The following is a 23,065-nucleotide window of genomic DNA, read 5'->3' on the forward strand; positions in this document are numbered from 1 at the left end:
ATCTGGGCCCATTTGGCACCTGAGTTACTAGTTCTCATACACATCCGTCTGTGAATAGGAATCAACCAGAAGAATTCTTTAAACCTACAAATTTTTAGGTCCCATCTTCAGAGATTCTGATTCAGTAGTAGGTCTGAATTGGAGCGAGGGAATTGCATTGTCACTATTTTTGCTTTTTCTGGTGCGTGCACATGAGTATGGGGTGTATGTATACACATATGTGATCTATCTTTGTGTGTGTATATCTGATATTAGGCTTACTTGGTGACCTGACACAGCCAGGGTTGAAGATCTTGGATTTTAATTCTGTACTTTTTTCTTATGTATATATGCCTTATTTTCTTAGGTAGATCTTAAGCTCCTGGGGGCAGAATCTGGGTTTCACGGGTGTGTGACCTGCTCAGCACCCAGAAGTCCGCAATAGGCTGAGCACAGCCTGCATAAAGGTACACTGAATGAGACCTGGATCTTCCAAGGTGACAGCGGAAGAAACTGAGTGTCACCACGCCCACACGCTATTCCCAGTGTCAGCTGTTGTCATTATCACCTCTTTAGGTCAGCATGCTCTAGGGCCATGGTGCTGAAAGCCCTCAGACCTTGCCGGCATCAGAACCCTCCATAACTTGCAGCACGTTGGCAGCTTCAAGCCCAACCTCTCCAACAGCTCTTTGTTTTGTTTGCTTGTTGAGCTGAATTTAAATCCAAATTCAACTGTGAATCATTAAAAGGGGGATTTTTCTTAAAACCAATGATTTGTCTTTGGACAACTAGCAGCCCTGACCCCTGCTTGAGCCACATTAATTTCAGAAAGAGTTGTTAGGGACGGAGGAAAGCCAGCTGGGGCTGCCAGCTTTTAACTCCTGCTCCAGGGGCTTAAAGAGGTAGTCCTGAGCTTCCTGTGGCCACGTCCTTCTTTATAATCAACAAAAAAGAGAAAAAAATATGAAAACCCCATTGTAGGAAAAATACCATCTAGGAGATCTCACTTTTTGCCTGGGTAGCTTTACTTTCCCTGGGCGTGTGGGAGACAATGTCCCCACCTGAATCTGATACAAGAGAATGCTTTGAGATATATACACTTAGGTGAGAACCTTTTGTTAACCAGAAAATTGGTCCCTTTGCCTCTCTGTTTTTATATATATATATATAAGTATGCTTTACTTTATTTTTTTCTTAAATGGTACTTATACATACACCTTATTGATGTTTTATTCATGTGGACAAACTGCTTCCATTATGTGAATGTACAATAGCTGGAAGTCAATGGGAATGAAATGGCTACAGCTTTATGCAGAGCTTTAAAAATTGCAGGACTGGTAATAACAACTTCCGAGGCTGCCAGCATTGAGAGAGAGTTGGTCAAACTTTAGATGTCTATGTACCATGTGCGTATTCATCTTCAAACTCTCAAAGAAGACTCACATTTCCCTGTTTCTACAAATAGTGTGAACCTATAATCTGCCCAAGATATGAGCATCAAATCTCCATTTTTCTGCCCTGTAACATCAAAAAAGGCAGTAGAACCAGCCTTCAGTGTACTCAGAGTACTTGCTATGTGCAAGGTGTGATGCCACACACAGCACTGATAAGGCAAGACTCATCCTCTCAAATTGCTCCCTACGGAAGAAGCTCTCACTTTGTTTACCCTGAGAAATCTCGGGAGAGAAGCTAATAGGCCCAGGTCACCAAGGTAGAAAATTCACAACTGCACCAGGGGCCCCACATAATAACCAAAAATACTTCCAACTGACTGTGTTGGAAGAAGCAGCATGGAATGTTCACCAAAAAGTACAAGCCAAGGGTACATAGGGGAATGAAAAAACCAACCTGGAAGTTTGTAAAGAATGAAATGACTAAGCATTTTAAAGATCATGAGAGCAAATTAGGTGTGTTTAATCAAGACTTGCCTGTACATAATTTTATTGATTGTGATGTACTCAAATAAACTAGCTCAAATAAATCACAACACTTTGTTAAAAACATATTCTCATAGCTATTAGACTGAAAACCTCTGCTATGTATCCCTAACCCTACCCCACCAGCCCAGGCACCTGGCCTCAGGGCTCATGTCCCTGCCTGGCCCAGAATCCTGGACAAGCCTCCTTCTTTCACAGACTCCCATCTCTAGGCTCACAGTTTCTTTTTTTCTTAAAAGGTACTTACACATAGACCTTACTGATGTTTTATTGCAGTGCCCCGCATTCCTTCATTTCCTCTGCGGGCAAGCAAACAAATGCATATTAACCGAGTTAGTTACTTCCATGCAGCTGCATTGGTTTTTCACTTGTTTAGTTTTCTTTTTGTACAGTTATGTCTTTTTATGTGCATCAAATATCCGTACGTGAAACATCAGGTTGTCAGATCTTCAAGAGTAGAAACTACACCTTCTTCTTTGACATCTCTCCTACAAGGCTAAATGTTGTTAGGTGGCCAAAGGAGAGATTAATGCAAGGATAGAAAACCAGCCCCTCAGAGAAGGACTCCCAGACGTGGGGAAGAGAGGTGGCAGAGTGACTGCACTTCAGGACAAGAAAACTGATTATGTGAAAATGGTAACAGCGTATTTTTATTAACTTGCACAAGGAAGGAAAATGAGGTTCCCGGGCTAAAAATAAAAACGAAAACCTTAGAATCAAACCTCTTTTATTCTGACTTCAGTGCAAATTATTTCTTGCTGGGAAAGCTAAAAATTTTCATAGAAATCCCAAAGAGCTAAGTGTTAGCCCTGATGTCTTTTGCTAGGCTGTAGTCTCTAGTTTTCAGTACCTAAAGAGCCTTCAGAACCTCTGACAAGATACTCATACCTGCCAGACCATTTCAGCTCCTACCATGAGGACGGCTTAAAACTGGAGCAGCACGTCCAGAGCCCTATACATATAGAAAGCAATGCTTGTGGCACTGACACATGCGCCTGCCAGCCAGTCTGGAAGCCCGTCTTTCTTCACAGCCCTCCTCTTTGAATCCTTTTCTCTCTACCTGGTTCCAATTCCTGGTTGATCTATTTATCTTCACCTATCACTCTGGCTGTGTTCTTAAGATAGAAGGATGGACAGATTCTCCACTACACACATAAGTAGTGGGAAGAGAGAGAGAAGAAAGAGGAAGATGGGCGGAAAATTAAAAGAAAGAAGGAAGGGTATAAAGGAGGGAGAGAAAGAAAAGAAAAGAAAAAAGAGAGAGAGAGAAAGAAAAGAAGGAGGGGAAAAGGAAGGAAGGGAGAGAGGGAGGGAAGGAGTGAGGAAAGGAGGGAGGGAGGGAGGGAGAGAAAGCATATGGTGGAGTTCCTCCATAGTATGAAGTTTCTTGGGAGGCCACCTGCCTCTAGCAGCTGGATTTGGCATTCCATTTGCTCTCTGGGATTCTTTCAAGGTGTTTTGATCCATCTACAGGTGACTCCTATCCTTCACCTTCCTGAGCAAGGCACATGACCTGATGCTTAGCTGTACAAGGTTGCTCCTGTGGTCATCCTTCTAATTTCTTGTGTGTCCTCTTCGATTAGTAAAATTCTAGTTAAAAGAATAAATAGTATCCCCCGCCTTTGGAGAAAACAATTTCCTGATTAAGTAACTGTTCCATTTTAGCTTAAAGAAAAAAAAAAAAAGCATTGAAGGGGGACAGGTTATCTACTTAGATTCTTAAATACTCAAATAGTAGAAAATGAAGCAAATAATAGAAATCAACCATGAGTTTTCCAGGACCAGAAATTTTAGTGAGAGTCCAGGGCTAGGCAATAAAATGTTCTATGAGTCTATCACTGTTGATCCTTGTCTGATAGTATTTAATATAAACTTCTCCCTTGAAGTCTGATATGCCTCTGGCATTATGTTATTTTTCCCATTCTCTTCTTCAGATCTTTAGGATACTTCTCTATTTTCTTTTTTTTAATTGTTAAATCATAGCTGTGTGCATTAGTGCAATCAAGGGGTACAATGTGCGGGTTTCATATACAATCTGAAATATTCTCATCAAACTGTTCAACATAGCCTTCATGGCATTCTTAGTTATTGTATGTAGACATTTGTATACTGCCTTTACTAAGTTCCGGTGCACCATAGGTGTGGCCCCACCGATTCCCCTCCCTCCACCCTAACCTCCCCCCTCCCTTCCCCTTCCTTGGCCCTTTCCTCATAGTCTTGGGCTATAGTTGGGTTATAGCCTTCATATGAAAGCTATAATTTAGCTTCATAGTAGGGCTGAGTACATTAGATACTTTTTCTTCCATTCCTGAGATACTTTGCTAAGAAGAATATGTTCCAGCTCTATCCATGTAAACATGAAAGAGGTAAAGTCTCCATCTTTCTTTAAGGCTGCATAATATTCCATGGTAAACATATACCACAATTTGCTAGTCCATTCGTGGGTCGATGGGCACTTGGGCTTCTTCCATGACTTAGCAATGATGAATTGGGCTACAATAAACATTCTGGTACAGATGTCTTTGTTATATTGTGATTTTTGGTCTTCTGGGTATAAAATACTTAAAGAAAGTGCATGGAAAACTCTCAAAGGAATTGGCCTGGGTGACTATTTTATGAGGAGGACTCCCCAGGCAGTTGAAGCAGTATCAAAAATACACTACTGGGACCTGATCAAACTAAAAAGCTTCTGCACAGCCAAGAACATAGTGAGTAAAGCAAGCAGACAGCCCTCAGAATGGGAGAACATACTTGCAGGTTATACCTCTGATAAAGGTCTAATAACAGAATCCACAGAGAACTCAAATGTATTAGCAAGAAAAGAACACGTGATCCCATCTCAGGGTGGGCAAGGGACTTGAGGAGAAACTTCTCTAAAGAAGACAAATGCACGATCTACAAACACATGAAAAAAACCTCATCATCCTTAATCATCAGAGAAATGCAAATCAAAACTACTTTGAGATATCACCTAACCCCAGTAAGAGTAGCCCACATAACAAAATCCCAAAACCAGAGATGTTGGCGTGGATGTGGAGAAAAGGGCACACTTCTACACTGCTGGTGGGAACGCACACTAATACTTTCCTTCTGGAAGGATGTTTGGAGAATACTTAGAGACCTAAAAATAGACCTGCCATTCCATCCTATAATTCCTTTACTTCTCTATTTTCAAAAGAAAGAAAGAGATAAAGAGAGAGAAAGGAAGGAAGGAAAGGAAGGGAGGGAGGGAGGGAGGAAGGAAGGAAGGAAGGGAGGGAGGAAAGGGAAGGAGGGAAGGAAGGGAGGGAGGGAAGGAAGGAAGGAATGGAACTCAGGTCACAATTTTTTTCTTAATCCCTTTCTTTGTCCATCCTTCCTTAATTTTAACCAACTCTATCTCTTCCCCACTTCAATCACTACACACATCCCTATACCCTGAACTTCATCATGAACAAGAATTCTATGACCTTTAAGATCTACAACTCTAGCCTGCTGTCAATTTTTACACTTCTTTCCTCCCTTAAGTGGCTCTATTCACAGCAATGTGGCTCACGCTCATGTTTCTAAAGGAAATTCTCAGAGATGAATGAATTTCCTTCTTCCTCATGCTCATCCTGTTAGGCCTCATTAGAGCTGATGCTGTGGAGACACCTGTTCTCAGAACTCTCTTCCCACTTAGGTTCCCTCACCCATGAGTCCTTTTCTTTCCTGGCTTCTCCATCTCAGACCTTTGCCTTGATTACTCTTGATCTTCCCACTGAAGTTCTCTCTGCTGTCCTCTTCTCCCCCAACTCACCATGCTACCCCATGTGATCTCAAACCTGCATTTTTCACCTCCTTTCTTAATTCTAGACTCGGGCTTTCAATTCCTTGTTATTAAACTTCTACCTGAAAATCCAATCCACCGTGGTGCCTAAAACATAATTAGTGCTTGGTAAGTATTTGCTATATTTACATTAGTATGTTTACTATTTTCAATTTAGTTCATATTTTCTAAGCACTAATTACGTACTAAACACCGTTGTGGGTACAAAGAGCTGCAGAGGGAATGATTATGCGAGATCCCAGCTGACCAGAGAATGAAGTCCCCAAGGCCACAGTTTATTCTCAGAGCCCTGAAAGCAAAAGTTCTGAAGGATGAATAAGAAACAGTAGCCTAAAATTATATCCCAAAATTCGGATTGGTTCTAGATAGTTCTGGAAACAACCCTACAATTTACTCCAGTGGTCTTAAAGAAAGTACCAAATGATTCCTCAAGAGAAAATTGAGACATACAGGTGGCAAAGGATAGCCCACAGGCCAGATCTGACCTGCTGTATGTATTTGCAAATAGATCCTGTTCGAGCACAACCAGGCTTATTCATTTACATATCATCTATGGCTGATTTTGTACCGTAACAGCAGAGCAGTTATGATTGACAAGCGTGGCTCACAAACTCTAAAATATTTACTATGTGGTGTTCTAAGAAAATCTTTGCTAACCCATGTCATACAGTATGGCAGCCCCAACTTGCTTTATTATAAATATAACCTGAGTGTTTCTTAAGAGAATATATTTCTAAGTCCCAGCACTGATAAGAATTAGAATTTCCAGGGGATGAACCCAGAACTCAGGATTTTTCATAGGCACTACAGTTCAACCTTAGGACCAGGGAAAACCCCGGTAGAGTTTTAAAAGCTTATTCTTTACAATCTTACGGCTTTGGATTTATATCTCAGTTCCACCATTTCTAATTCTATTACCTTGAGCAAGATATTTAACCTCTCTGAGCCTCATTTTTCTTATTATAAAATAGAAGAAACAAATGAGCCTTCCACACGGAACCATTGGGAGAATTACCTGAAAAACCACTTCATCAAAAGTGCGGTACGTGTTATCATACTCATAAGTGTTTTATATTTGCTGTCATCACCATTATTATTTTCTCCTCTTCCTCTTCTTCTTCATATAATATCAACACCCATACAATCTATCTGCTTAAAAAGTTTTTAGTGTAATTATGTTTGAAAATGGTGGTTTAGTTTCCCTTTTGTTTATGAATTCTGAGTTCTACCATCTCCCTCTTTAGTTTGAAAATATTCAGCAAAGAAGTCTTTAAATGATTTATTATTTAAAGAAGTACAAAGTACTGTGCAAACAAGTGGGTGTGTTGGGGGAGATGGAGAAGGCAAATTGACCTACCCCAAACCACAAAGCAAATCCACGAACAGAATACACAATGCTTACCTCCCAGCCCAATACCTGGACACAAATACCAACACACCTTTCCAGACCAGTCTCATTATCATTTATTTATTACCCTCTTGAAGATAGGAGTCAACAAATCTATCAGCCAAAAACCTTTTAGAGTTTTAGAGTCCCACAAAATGTTCACAAGCCTTCTCCACCTATTTCACTGTCATAAAGTTGATGAGGGGAAGTGGGCACCACCTGCCCAGAGAACCCAGGGGCTCCTCTGATGGTGTTTCTCCCTTTCTCGGAAGACTTTGGTGGGTCCAACTTGCTCCTCAATCAGAGTTAAATTTCTCGTCATGAGCTTTAAATCCCACCCTCTCTGGTATCTCACACTTCATTCATTTATATTTCACCTTGTGGTATTCACCCCAGTCAAGGAAACCTACAACAGCTGGGCACATCCCAGAATGAATCTTAAAGTCCATTAAAAGGAGAAAAACGCCCTGAATAAGAAGGAGGATGATCTTAACCAGACTCTCTTCTGGTCAGACCACACTTGGGAAATTATGTCCCATTCCAGGAAGGACATTCTAAGACGGGTTGGAAAAAACAGGTAGCTGTTCAGAGAAGAGGCTCCCATTTGGGAAGGGGATAAATAGTTCTGTGAGGTTGCAACATGATAGCATCTTTCACATACTTGAAGGACTGTCATATAAAATATAAATGAATGAAGTGCAAGATGAGGGTGGGTAGATACCAGAGAGGGTTGGATTTAAAGCTCATGACGAGAAATTTAACTCTGATTGAGGAGCAAGTTGGACCCACTGAAGTGTTCTGAGAAGGGGAGAAAGTAGCTACCACCAAAGTAGCCCCGGGGTTCTCTGGGCAGGTGGGCCCCATTACAGCTCCATCCAAGGGGAGAACTTTACTGTTAGTGAAGCAGACGCAAACTGGATAGACTGACTTAGGAAGTGTGTAATCTGAGTGTGATCTAGTTTATAAAGAATGTTATAGTGGCAATGTGTATTTCTAACACATGGAGGAATTAGGTGACTTTTAGAGTGCAACTAAGTAGTTAAGAGCATAGGGTTTTGATACAAACTGTCTGGGCTTAACTCTATTCTACTTTTACGCATAGCATGACTTAAACCTCTCTGTACCTTGGTTTCTTCATGATGATAGTACCCACTTCATGGTGTTATAATGAGGGATTAAATGAATGAATACATGTAAAAGACTGAGAACAGAAGTTGACACGTGTAAGTATTACATTAGGGTTCTCTTTTCATTTTATGATTTTTATCATCCGCTGACTTGTAGGAATAACCACTGGGTGGCCTTTACAGGCGTTAGAGCTCCCAGTTTTCAGGCTGCAGCAGGCAGTTAGCTTTTCACAAACACAGCTTATTCTCCCTACTGAGGATTCTCCCTACTCCCTATTTTCAAGGCCTACAGAGGCCTTGAAAAATAAAGAAGGGGCACCTGGGTGGGGACACTCCCAGAGCCGCGTAGGCTCCCAGAACATGCAAAGAGAGGGAAGGAAGAGTTCCTGCTCCTGTCTTCTCACTGCTTCCAGTCAGGAGTGACACTTAAGGGGGAGAAGCTTCTAGAAACACAGCGGTCACAAATCAGCCCAATGGATGAAAACAAGTCACAAGGGTGAGACATCAGACCTGGCCCACGGGTGGCCCTCAAAAGCCTGAACACAGCCATGATGCGTTTCAGATCGGGCACTGACAGAAATTAGACTGAACTCTAAAAAAGTCAGGACATGAATAAAAGGGAACTTCGATACAATTATTAAAGATCAGTCACTACCACAGCACTTAGGCCTGCCCGTGTAGTCCACCGAATTATCTCTCAGTCACTTCTATTCTGCCCCAGGATCCTATTAGCCTAGGTGAATACCGAATCACTTTTAAAACCTAGAGTTTCTATCCAGTTTACTTCAATGCAAGCTGTGTCTAGCATCCCAGGCTTATCTTTAGTGACACTTTAATGATAGAAGCATACCTCACTTGCTTCAGTCCAAAAATCTTCCCTCCAAACGTCTTCCTCCATAAATAGCCAGGACTCTCCTCTTGAGCTGCGTAGAGTCAGCATTGTTTAGCCTGTGTTGTAACAGTTTCTGCCTCTTTTGTTTTTATTAGTTTGTGTTTGTCCTGTCTCCTTCGTTACACTTTAAGTCTCTACCTGTAAGCATTGCCTGCTTTTGTAACTCACCCCAGTACACCCCAGTCAAGATATTCATGATTGACTGACTGCCACATTACTGGGTAATGTTTGATAATTTTATTGAAATTCCTTTTTACCTATGGTCTGATTTCTTTAGGGTTTAGCCTAATTTCTTTCAGCTCCTGGTCGGCAGGCCCATGTTGATTTGCATTATGGCTGTATTAATGCTTTTGAATGCTATCCATGTGCTAGGTGCTGTTTAGAACTAAATAAAATGTCTTGCCCTAGTGATTTGTTTTCTTTCAACTTGGCAGATTTGTGACCCCTGTGTTTCTAGGAGCTGAAATTGTCAAGACTCTTTTAATGCACCTCTTTGTTCGGGCAATAGCACGCCTGGTGGCTTTGAGAATAGCTGTCGTTTTGAGAATAGCATTTGTAGACACAACTGCTGCTGAAAATGGAAACTCTATACATGGACTATTTCACTGGGAACAAGGCAGCAAAAAGAACAACTATTGTTCTTCACTAAAAGAAATAAAATGAAGCCTAGTGTATTAATTTGATCCTGGACATGAAGCAGCATTTTGCTCTAAATCTGGACACGATTGTATCTATATTACCCACGTCTGTGCAGTTCTGATCCCAATCAGTGTTGTGATCACCCCCCAAGGCACCCAGTACAGAAAAGATCTGGCCCCTGCTTCAATGAACTTCCAAGATGGCTTTGAGTAAACAGCACTAGCCACAGCATGAAACTCCTCGGGTCCTTGTTACACTCCCGGGTGTCGTAAGCTCAGGCAATCTCGACACTGTAAAAACCACAGACAGCTACAATCCAAAAGAACCAGTGGCTTAGGATACTTCTTTGAAACTTGGATTTGTGCCACTACAGTTTAGCAAGAGTTGGAGACCGAGAGGGCACATTTGTCCGTCTCCTGCCGGTGAAATACGGCTCCTCGGTGCATCTGCTCCTGGCTATGTTCTACCCATGGAGGGATCGAGCATTAGGCATTTGCCACTTGTGTGACACTGAATCTTCCAGCTCAACAGAATGTGCCAAATTCCTCCTTGTATGACACATTAAAAATTGAAATTCAGCTGCCTGTTGCCCTTTCTGGAACATGTATATGTCTAACATATAATTCTAGAGTAGTCCATTACAAAAACTGACTACGGGCTAGGGAAAAATGCATGCCTTACACTGAAAAACAGAATGAATGGCAGGTCAAAGGAATCTCAAGTTCGCCCATGGTAGAGTCATCTACACTCCTCCGTGTGAAACTGTCCTGGCCGTGGAATATCACTATGGGTTCCAAGAAAACCAAAAAGGTCGGTGCTTAAATGATAATGTAAACAGGTTCAAAAAAGTAGTAGAAACAAAAAGAAGTTTTAAAGAAAGAAAACATTTTAAGGACAGACATTTCAAAAAGGTAAATTCCCTAAACAAGACTTTTAAGGTTTTTAGAAATTAACTTCAAAGGAAATGAGAAGAGAAAGGGGATAATTTACTGACTGAAAAAAAAGGAACAAAAGAAATGGAAAAAACAAAATGAAAATGGAGGAGGAGCACAAATAAACCAGAAAATCTTCCAAGGGTAAAAAAAATTAGAAAATCTTTACATCTTTGCTAATTTGATAAGAAAAAATGCCTCGCATCATTTTAGTTTGCATTTATTTGATCACCACTGAAATTGAATGTTTTCCCGTATATTTTGTAAACCAATTTATTTTTTCTTTGGAAAATTGTCTTATTAATTTAGGTGACTAACACTCACTTACCGATTTCCTTATTTCTTATGAATTTGAGCTCTATATGCAATAAAGATTTTCATACTTACTGTGCCTGGGAAAGCTCTACTTCCTGGCATAGTTTTAAGCCTTATACATACATAATTATAAACGTTTAGCTATATTATTTATTTATAATTGTATGTATAATGACTTGGTTCTGATCCATTTTTCATATTCATCATAAATTAAGAATAAGTGTCCAAGAAACTAAGATTTCAGAAAGGTCACCCATGTTAGGTCTAATAAATATATGATAACTGTGAACTTGGCAGCAAGTTGGAGTGGGAGTCGGTATGTGGGGATTAGTAAATATTCTCAGCAGACTAAAACATTGTGGGACACACCAAAATACAGTTATTCCAGGCAAGTGCAGTAACAGTAAAAGCTACCAGTGACATGGACGTGAGAGTGATTGACAATGCTCAGACACGAAGTTTGAGAGTCACTGTGACTGACGGCCTCATCTTGGATTGCCTTGCTAACTTAAAAGCAAACATTCAAAACAGGAGGTCTGCAATTACCTTGTATAGACTAGGCCGTGCTGAGTCACATTCTTAAATCCTGATCCATGCATTCTTTTGTTAACTAAACAACGGAATGAATGGTCCAGACCATTTCAAGGTGCTGGGAATACATCAGGCCAGAACACAGTCAAATTCTCTGCGCTGGTGGAGTTTACCATCTAGTGCAGTGATTTGCAACCTGTGTGCCACAGCTCAATGGTGTGCTGTGAAAATTCTTGAAGACCACTAATTAAATTATTTTTAAAAGAAGTTCAGAGCACAATTAAGTATATTATTTTTTTACTCTGTTTTTTTAATCAACAAGTTTAACTGTGCCACGAAAGTTGAATTTATACGTTCAAGTGCATCGTGAAGGTTGAAAAACACCGATCTAGTGCAAGTGAGATCTGTGGCAAACAAATCAACAATACATGAATAACACAAATAGTGATAAGTAATAGGAAACAGAGAAGTGATAAAAATATAACCCACCACAGACAGACATACACACAGACACATATGTGTGCACACACATATAATAACAAAAGACTTGGAAAATAAGTGAGGAAAGGCTAAGGAAGGGGTGTTCTTTTACCTGGAGGAGAAGTGGGTGAGAAAAGACTCAAAGTGCTCCTGCAGAATTCAGAGGGCCGTGTTTTTCCCTTGAAGACATCCAGCGTAAAATAGGATAAAAATAGTAGTGTATTCAATCTATCATGTATGTGCTTTAAAAACTAGTATCTTCAAAAAAAGAGGAAGGTTAAAGTATTTCTTCCTAGTGTTTTAAAAGGGAGATTCTCTTTTATCTAGGATTAGTTTCCCGAATGCTAAGAAAAGGACAAACGGTTTTAAAATGTCTGCAGCTCAGGGCCTCCTTTCTCTGAGTTCCTCCTGTCTCTTCCTTCTTTTCCTTTGGTCCTTTGAACAATTATTACAAGCAGGCCCTTACCAGGAAAAAGCCGGTTCCAGCATCATGTGGTGAGGGAGCGTCTATTCTGACCTCTCTGGGTCTCAGATGTTTGATTTCAATTTCTCAGTTGTTTCTATTCTATTCAAATATCATGCTTTCCTAATATCTCAAAAATCTTTTAACTTGAGATTCTTAAGAGACAGCCAGTGATTAGCTCAAAAGTATAGAAGCCACGTTATGGAATAAACACTAACTGAAGCGTGTATACTTAGTGCCTAGTTATTATTCTTACATATGTACAGTATTAGATAATGGCTGTGGTGAACGGACACGTGATTTGGGGAGTCCCCCTTCCCCTGCTGTGTTAAGAGGCAACAGATATTAATATCCCCATGAGATACATTTAAGTAGCAGGGTCATGGGAGAATAAAAGGGATGTACATGCTAGACCCATTTTAAAGGTGAGAATGCTGACGATATAAGATGTCTCAGCTGAATATTCTGAGGCTGTTCAGAATTAGGAACAGATTTCAGATGTAATTCTCAAAAGCTCCGGCCTCTAAACAAAGTAAATGAATAAATGCCCATTTTCCAGTTGGCATAGAGAGTCTCCAGGGTTGGAAATCTGCCTTAAAAATTCTAAAGCTAAAATCCTTTGAAAATATAGTTACAGCACACTAATTAAAATGTTCCAGTGTCCCTCTGCTTCAGCCATCCCAAGAGCCTGAGACTGTTAGTGCCACTTAGCTTTGGTTGGCAGTGCTCACCCCTAAGAATGGGAGCCCTGGTGGCCTTTTTGACAAGCCAAAGCATAGATGTGCGTCTGTTGACATGAAAAGGACCCTTCTGTGAAATGTGTTGAACACTTAGTGTTTTATTAAATGGTCTTGAACATTCTTTCTCCATCCATCTCTTCCTTCCCAGTCACGTCCAGATTTTTTTTTTTTTTAGTCAAGCCACCTTTCAGAGCCGCTACCAGTCACAAATTTTATAATTTTAAATGAGTTCTGTGCTGTAATTTAAAAGATAACTCATTCCTATTTCCAACATTTAATGTACTTTCTTTTTTTTTCCTGAAAGCAATATACGTGTGTAATTAATAAACAATTTAGTATGTTGAGGAACCTAGGAACTTGGCAAATGTTCTGGGGATATGAAATCTCAAGAAAAGCAGCACATTATAAGAAATAGTAAGTAATTACTTATGTAAGCTTTCTTTTTAAATTCTAAGAACATTAACTACTAATTACCTACTAATTACCAGTACTTCAGCAGGTGTTCGCACTTAACTGTCGACTAAAGCCCCCATGAAAAACAAACCCCTCACAGCCTCTCTCAAGATCAAGGCTGAATCCCACTGGACCCTGAAGGTGCCATTGGTATAGCAAAGCTGGTTACAAGCCAATGTCTTCACCACTTGGATGCTTAAGGTGAAAAAGTAAATTTGTGTTTGTCCGTTTCCCTTTCTCATTTTCCCCAAAGGCAATCGTTACCAAGGAGCGAAAACCACTGGCTTGAATGGCAGCTTCAAGGTAGCTGGGGTTACACTCCAACTATGATGAAGAGGCCTTCATCAGAAATGCATCCGTCTCACTTCCCTGGGCTGAAGCAGCCCTCTGTGTCTGATGGGCCTGGAGCACCATTTACCTCTCCCCACACTCCTTCCCTGCAATTCACAACGAGTGCGTGCTATTGCTCTGCCTTCCCTTCTCCTTGTGAGGCTTTGCAAATGATCTCTCAGACCTTCCAGCTTGAAAAGTGTGGGCTTCTCTGATCCTCCACTTGGCAAAGTTTCAGGAACTAAAGCCATGCCATGTTCACTGAAGACCCCAAATGGTGTGGTGCCTGCCTGCCTGGAGAATGCCATTTGTCACAGTTGTGGACAGGATTGCTGTGTGTCTCGCAAGAGTCAGTTGCTACTTCCTCAAGACCCCTCCAAGACACCTCAGGCATGTCCACATTACTGCCGAGGGAGGGATGCAGAAACCCAAAGTTTATGTGTGAGGGTGCCGTCTCACCTAACATCGACTCCAGGATGGGAAGCTCTGCCCAGGGCCAAGTTCCAGCACAGCCCACGCCTTTCCCTCTGTCCCTCCGTGAGTTTCTATTAAATCTTTCCATTTGTTACAAGCTGTCATAACAAACTGCCACTTACAACCAGAGAGATTTATTCTCTCCCAGTTCTGAAGACCAGAAGTACAAAATCAAGGTGTTGGCAGGGCTGAGTCCTTCACGGGATGGGGGAGCTCTAGGCGTTCATTGGCTTGTGATCATATTACTACAATCTCAGCCTCCATGGTCATAGCACCTCCTCCTCTTCTATCAAATCTGTATATCTCTTAAAAGACACTTGCCATTAAATGTATAGTCTGCCCAGATTATCCAGGGTGATCTCATCCTGAGATCTTTAATGACATCTGCAAAGACACTTCTTCCCAATATCACATCCACAGGTTCTGGTAATTTGGACATGGACATATCTATTGGGGCACCACCCACTGCAGTCCTCTAAATGGTCTCTCCTCTGTTAATTCATTTTTCCAATGCTCATTTCAATTCTCATTTTATTGAGCCCTGCAATATTTCAGACGCTATCTTAGGTGGAGATGAGTTCATGAACAAGACAGACCAGGTCCATGCCCTTACAGCACTTAACCTATGACACCTTCCCCCATTTATTTTGTGCATCTGTTTCAGTTACACACATTTCCTTAGAATACATGTATCATTGATATTCAAAACACACGTAATTCCTAGAAAACTAATCCAATCATAGCTTGTGCGCAGGTGAAGGAAATAAGACATGCCTGAAAAGTTTCTTTTCAGGTTTTCAGAAGAACAAGAGAGAGAAAAGCATAGATGTGCAAATTTTATAAATTTATTTTTACAATGTAATTGGAATGCCAAAAGATTGAGGAATTCATTGTTGATGAAGAAACGGATATTAGTGCAATGAAGAATAGCTCTGTCTCTGTCAGCTGGCCGTCTTTTATATGTCCGAGGCTGTCACTTTCTATTGCATTTCAACTGACTAATTACTGCAGTTTATTAAAACGGAATATGAATTCACATTTTTTACTTTCCCCAGCTTCAAGTGTTCCCGTTATCAAGAGCTATCGTCTAACAATGCATCCCATAGTCCTGGAGGTTCTCAGGTCAGGAAATGAGTGGCCAGTGCAGGGATATGTCAAAAGAACTCGACAGCCATTGTCAAGGGTGATTGTCCACTGGCGTAGTTGTGTAAGACCACACTCCTTAGTCAGAGCTGAGGGAAAACAAGTCCTACAGCCATGAGTGGAGATCTGGGCACTACAGTGCTGGGAAGAGGTGGGAAGGCAGATTGTACTGGCACAAATGAATGAAAACTCTGCCTCTAATGGACAGCTGTTTTCCAACCAGAGGTAATCAAAGAAAGGGGCCATAAATTAGTTATATGTTGTATGTCTGAAAGCTACCTCAACTTCAAATTATACACTTACATTTTAAAAGTTTCTTAGAACTTGGTGGGGAAGAAGGGTGGATTCTTGATGGTGTTGGTATTTTGTGTGTGAATATAGGGAGGGAGTGGCTGGGGGCCTCTCGGTCATCTTGGAGTGCACTTACAGGTACAATGGGCAGAGTTGTGTTAGATAAAATCTAAGTGGGCCATGCTGAAAAAGCAAATGTCATCATTCCACAGTTGTAGCTTCATGATTCCAGGTTTTAAAAGAGCCAATGTCAGAAAAATGGATCTTACAAACAAGTAATTAGCACTTTGATCATCACAGTTGTAGCACCTGTTGGAATTCTATTTGGATTGTACCAAATAACATGCTGGGAGGAGCAGAGCTCTCTCACTTTAAAAAAATTCAGATTAATATGAGGGTGCAAATGCTTAGATTACATTGTTTTCACTTCTAAGGTAAAGTTCAAGTTGTAGTTAAGCCCTCCACCCAGGGAAGTGCTGAACACCCTCATTTTGTGCACATTAGGTGAGAGCCTACCAATCACCCTCCCTCCTCATCCTCTCCCTTCTCCAGCCTCTCCTCTCCCCCTCACTAGACTATACTTGTGTTTTTCTTTCATGTGGGTGTGTAGTTGTTTATTTATTGGCTTCATATTAATATTGAATACATTTAATACTTGTTTTTCCATACTTGTGATACTTTACTAAGCATGTGCTTCAAGTCCATCCAGGTAAACACAAAAAATGTGAAGTCTCCATCTTTTTATGGCCGAATAGTACTCCATGATATATATAAACCACAGTTTGTTAATCCACTCATGGATTCAGGGGCACTTGGGTTATTTCCACATCTTGGCAATTGCAAGTAAGCTGCAATAAACATTCTAGTGCAAATGTCCTTGTGGTAAAATGTTTTTTTCTTTTTTTTTTTTTTCCTTCTGGGTAGATACCTAGTAATGGGTTTTCAGGATCAAATGGAAGGTCAACTTTTAATTCTTTGAGGATTCTCCAGTGCCTAAGACTGCAGACCTAATAACATGGCCATTTCCAGGCCAGACAGGTGATATGGTCCATGTATGTGGCTGACCAGAAATTCTCAGAAACATTTTCTTAAGTTGCCAGAGGTAGTCAATATTTGTGGAAAAAAAAAACCAAACAAAAAATGAAAACAATACTTGAGGAAATTAAGTAAATGTGCAGAGCTGTGGCAAAGAACAAAATCCCCAGTCACAGAGGAACGTGCCTCTTACCCTTAGCCATAGTTACAAACACAAGAACGTAAGACGCAGGAAAGGGAAGGAGGCTTGTTTTTTCCTTAGCAGATTCTGATTGTTCATTAAGAAAGGTAGGTATTGAATGTTTTTCCTTGATAATTATGCTACCTTGCTCTGAGCAGAATGTGTCTACATTTCAGTTTCAGGAGAAAGGCCCACCAGACCCAGGGTGCAGCTTCACCCTTCGCTCAGACCTGTGAGGAGGCTGAATGTCTCTCCTTAGTTAGAGCCTCAGAGTTAGAGCTCTTTGCTTTCTGGTCCTGCTCATTCCCGTACAAGGCCTTAGGCACTATGTTCTTAACAAAAGGACCCAATGTTTTTAAAATCAGGAAATTTTCCCTCAAGACACTGAATTTTCAACATCTTTTGAAAAATCTGAGATCTGGCCAAAATTCTCATAGAATCACAATCAGTGAGGCTAAGTGGCAGCTCTGCTTCTAAATAGGCTTAGCTGTTATGGCCCTCACCCCACCCCATCTCCGCTTGTGACTGCTTCCTGCCTGGCTCCAGGGCTCTGCGGGTGTTGGAGTACGTGGAGTCAGTGACCTCCAGTGGCCTCCAAGAGCATCTTTACGGACTCCTTTTATAGTGCACCTTACCTAGATTCTCTTTCCCAAGCATGCTCGCTCCTGCTTGGCCCTGCCCTTCGAGCTTTCCCTCTCCTGAGTAGCCAGGGCACTGCCTATCTCTGTTTTGCTATTAAAGATTCACTCACCAGCAATCCCTGTTTTCCAAGCCATACTTCTTTTGGAATCCCAGCAAACAAAGCAGAGGAGCTCTACTCTGCAGTGCCGGGGGGCAGAATCCTGCAACCATATTAACCACTTCACAAAAGGCATTCACATACCCTCTGAAGCACCTTGGGGGAGCCTCCAAGAATCCCCCAAAATACTGATTTATGTTTTTGATCAGTGTCTTTATTATATAGTGCTCCATAATATTAGTTATCTATTATTTTATAAATTCTGTTCTCAAAAATAAATGATTCTTAAGAACTATGCCCAAGGCTGATATTCCACCATGCATTTTTGCACTTAGTCTGTATGAAATAAATCTTTGTTGGTTTATTATCTGCCATGTTTTGAATCAGCCTGAGCAAACAAAACTGGACATTCTCTTCCCAACAGAACCTACTGCTGAATATCATTGCTCAGAGAATGATGCAAAGCCAGCTTCCAGAGCAGAAAGGCCGCACCTTCTTCTTGTTCATTTACAAGGTGGGCTTGGGTTACACCTGTCACTCTGAGGTCCAGCACTGTCTGAGCGGTATATAATAATAACCATGGGAATTGGAAAAGTAAGCACAGCACCGTGCTGGCTATGTTCTCTTCCTGATCTGGTCGTTGCTTGTACGCACTGTTCGATTTGTGAAAATTCATTGAGCTCTATACTTAAGATTTGTGTACTTTTCTGTATATATGTTTTGTTTAATGAAATGTAAATGGATAAGAAAGAATGAACAGATGACTGTGAATCTTTATTCAGTGTTTCTTGGATGGAGACACGTCAGGACTGGGTTAAGTCACATGTCTCACTGTTGTCTAACTCAGCGTCTGGCATATAGTAAGGAGGCAGCATGCTCTTACTAAGAACATGAATGTGACCTTGGCCTGGCACAGCACAGTGAGAACTAGCATGCTTCCTGCTCCATATAGCTCTTTACAATCCAAGCATTTACTCCACCGGTTACCAGTAGCTGGTTCTCCTTAACACTGGTCTCCCTCCCAAGGAACAGAGCTCAAGCCTAAGCCTATTCTTCATACAGCTTTTTGCCCTGACAAGCCTGCATCAGACGCTCCACCAGCAGCCAGGAGCACAGAGATGTCCACAACTGTTGTTGGAGGAAACAGCTATAGGCACTAGTTGTTAGAGTCATGGGGTGTCTGTATGTATCACTGAGGTTACAAACAAGCACCATGGGAACAGCTCTTAAATCTATCTAGAGAGATCCAGGAAATTTTCCCAGAAGATAACATGTAATGTGGGGAGCGGGGGGGGCTCAGCTAGTGATGACTTAGCAGTTTCTGCTAATCTCTGCTTATGCTGTGGATGGTTTTTCATTCTTCTCAAAAATGCTTCCTACTGACTCTTCTAGAGAAAAAGGAAAAGCATCTGGCTCTTCTCCAAATCGAACTCAGAATCACATCACAATCACATGAAAGGTTGTCAGTCTTTCTTAACCTCCAACTTCTGCCTGGTGAACATATATGGTAAAATGATTTTACATTTTGTCATTTATGAGAAAGTATCTTTTCAATCAGATCAATATTCCATTATTCCATCAGTAGACACATAATAAATGAAGGGTGTAGGGCAAACCCAATAACGGCCTCCCCAAACTACCTACAGCCTAATCTCCAAAACCTGTGAACTTAAAGACGCATGCTGGTGTGAAAGGGACTTTGTAGATGGACTTAAGTTTAAGAACTTAAGATAAGAAAATTATCCTGGATTATCTGGGTGGATCAGTTTAAACACAGGGGCCTAAAAGTGGAGAGGAAGGCAGAAGAGTCAGAGAGAAATGATGAAAGAAAGGGCGGGAGAGGCCTTCAGAGTGTGAGACTCATTTCAACTATTTCTGGCCCTGACAATGGAGGAAAGAGGCCGTAAGCTAAGGGATATGGCCAATTTCCAGAGGCTGCGAAAGGCCCTCCCCTGACAGCTAGTAAGAAAACGGGGACTTCAGTCTTATAACCAGAAGGAATAGATTCTGCCAACAATCTGAATGAGCTTGAAAACGGCTTTGCTCCAGTAAAGAATGTAGTCCTGCAGATGCCTTAATTTTAGTCATGATGGAGACTCATACCAGACTTTTTATCTATGGAACTGTCAGGAAATAAATGTGTGTTGCTTAAGCTGCTAAATTGATGGTAATTTGTTACAGAAGCAATAGAAAACTAATGTAAATGGGAAGTCTCACATCAAGTAGACTTCAACAGTAGGTTGTCATAGAAGGAGCTCTGAGGCTGATTCCTGCTGGCTCTGCTAGTGTCCTCAGAGTGATCTTGAGCAAGTCCTTTCCCCTCTCTGAGCTTCCGTTTCTGCCACTGTAAATGGGTCTAATAGCACCTACCTGTAGGGGTTACATCATTAAACCAGATCAGGCACATGAAAGCCCTTAGCAGATGTTGGGGAGATAGAGCAGGGGCTCAGGGGATGTTTAGAAGGAAAATAAAGCTATGAAAGCCTTTTGCTGGTTAACAAATCCCCAACGGCCCATGAAATTGCTCACATCCATTTCTGGGAAACCTTCACCCTCCTGCCTGGTGAGGAGGCTTCCTTCCCCATGCATAGTGGGCTTTGTGTAGCCTGGCAGGGGCAGCTCAGGAACTTTGCATTCTGGAAGAGTAGGGGGATGCAAGGACTAGCTGAGAACTTCAGGCTCCAAAAACAAGACCCCAGCAAAGGCTGTGAGGGGGTGTGCAGAACAGCACTGTCTGGTCAGAGCCGGAGCCCCTCTGTGAACTCTCCTCTCTCACCTTCCCAGAGGTCTCACTGCCAGGATTTCCACTGTCCCTCTCTTGAGTCACCGGCTCTCCCTCTCTACCAGCAAACAACATGTGCCAGAATCTTCTCTCTTAAACAACTGCCCTTTGACTGACCCCTCCCATCTCTTCCTTCATAGCAAACATCTTGAAAGGGTCTCTGCTGCCACCTCCTCTGCTCCCTGGGTTTCTCCATCACTCCCCTAGCCTTTGTTTCACCTCTTCTCTTGTCAAAAGCCAATGGGGTCAATTTTCTGCCTCCCAGCTGCATGTGACAATGTGACATGCTGACCACGCCTTTCTTGAAGCACTCTCCCCGTACATCTGTGACAAGGCAGTCTCCTAGCGACTCCTCCTCTTTGCTCATCATCCATGTATTAAACCATCCCAGGGCCCAGCCAGGGGCCCCCAGTCTCCCGGGGTTAGCTCAAGCAGATCCATAATTTCAAATGCCATACACCATCGATTTTTCAGCTGATCTTCAGTTTTGCCCTCACCATTGACTTCCAGACATCACTTGAAGGTCTCCTAGTCATTTTCAAAGCTGACAAATCCCATTCAAGTCTACTCCTTGTCCCTGAGATAGCCTCACCATTCACCCAGCTGCTCAAGTCAAAAGTCCAGGAGTCACTCCTGACATTGTTTTTCCTTTTTTAAAAAATTCCGTATCTCATCCATCAAGTTCCTTCAGTTGAGCTTCAAAATATATCCCTTATGTGTCCATTTCTGTGCATCCCCCTTCACCTGTCTGGCCAAGCCTCCATTCCCTGCCACATCTGGATCCCTGCAGCAGACTCCAAATTGGTGTCCCTGGTTCTCTCTCACACCACATAAATCCCACTCTATTTTATATACAGAAGACAGAAATGATCTTTTAACCATCTAAATTAGGCCACTGCATTCTTCTGCTTAAAATTTTTCAGGGGCTTCACCTTGCCTTTAAAATAAAAAATTCACTTGCTGCTTTTCTATAATGAAAAATAAAATATAATTTAAATTTCTCTTCATGCTCTCAAAGACCCTCTGGTTTGTGCCACTCCAGACACTCCCACCTTCTTGCTGTTCCTCTGTCTCCCCAAGATCACCTTTGCTTTTAGGGACTTTGTACCCATGGTTCCCCCTGCCCAGAGCTCTCTGTTTACATGACCTCCAGTGACTGGATATTTCTCATCAGTCTTTGGTTCAGATGTCTCCTCTGTGAGACAACCTAGTCTTCTCACATGCTTTGTTTAATTTACTTCACCGTATTTAGTACAACCTAGGGCTTGCTTATCTTTTTGAATTGTCTACTTGTTTATCATCTGACTCCATCTCCCCCTCTCTCACCAGTATCCAAGCTCTCTGTGAGTGGAAACCTGGTTTACCTGGCTCTGGGATAGATCTCAGGGACAGAGAACAATCTCCGGTGATTACAGATATGCCATAAATAAAGGATATGCACTAGTAGGGTTGGTGAGAAGTGGATGAAGAATAGAGCAAGATGGGAGGAAAGAAGGTCTTTCATCTGGGTGCTAAGGAAAGGGTCTCTGATCAGGGTTCCTTGGGCTAATTCCCAAAGGAAGTGAAGGATCTAGCTTTGTGGAGGATTTGGGCCAAAGCTAGAGGATATTGGAGACAAAGGGAAGAGCAAGTGAAAAGAAAGGTCTTTCTATGGAACAAGGAGGCCAATGTGGCTATAAGACTGGACGAATCTTATCAGGAACCAAGATTTCCTTATTTCTTTCTTGGACCATATCCTGAAGATTACACAAAGTTTCAAGGGAGGAGACATGATCTCTGCTCTGGTGTTATAACACATGGCCAGAGGGACTGGACAGAAGCCATTCAGGTTACTAAGCAGTTGATAGGAAAATAATCCTGTGTGAGACCAAAATAATCACATAAGCCTTTAAGGAAGAAGCAGAGAGGGGCTCAGAGAATGTGAAGCATGAGACGGACTCCACATGCCATTGCTGGCTTGCAAGATAGAGGAGGCTGTGTGTCAAGAAAAGGGACCTCCGTAGTAAAATTACAAGAAACTAGATCCTGCCAACAACCCAAATGAGCGTGGAACTGGAGTCTTTCTTCCCCAGAGCCTCCAGATAATAGTCCGTTCTGGAAGACACCTTTTGGGGGCCTTGTGAGGCCCTGAGCAGAGAGTCTAGTCACACACTCCCCACCTTTGCCCTATTAGAACTGCAGGATCATCAGCCAGGGCTGTTTTAAGCTGCTACAGTTCTGGTAATTTGATATGCAGAAATAGAATGAAGTTGAGAAGAAGCTCTTAAGAGTCGAGGAAAATAGTAAAAGCAGAACCATCTGAACAGAGCCACTTGCAGGGAGGAGCTGTGGAGAGATGACAAAGCTGGGAGACGGTGTGATGGTGTGAAGCCTGCTTCAGCTTCCAAGCCGGAACACAGGTGGCCAC

Source organism: Nycticebus coucang, chromosome 19, assembly GCF_027406575.1.
Source record: "Nycticebus coucang isolate mNycCou1 chromosome 19, mNycCou1.pri, whole genome shotgun sequence".
Classification (NCBI taxonomy): domain Eukaryota; kingdom Metazoa; phylum Chordata; class Mammalia; order Primates; family Lorisidae; genus Nycticebus; species Nycticebus coucang.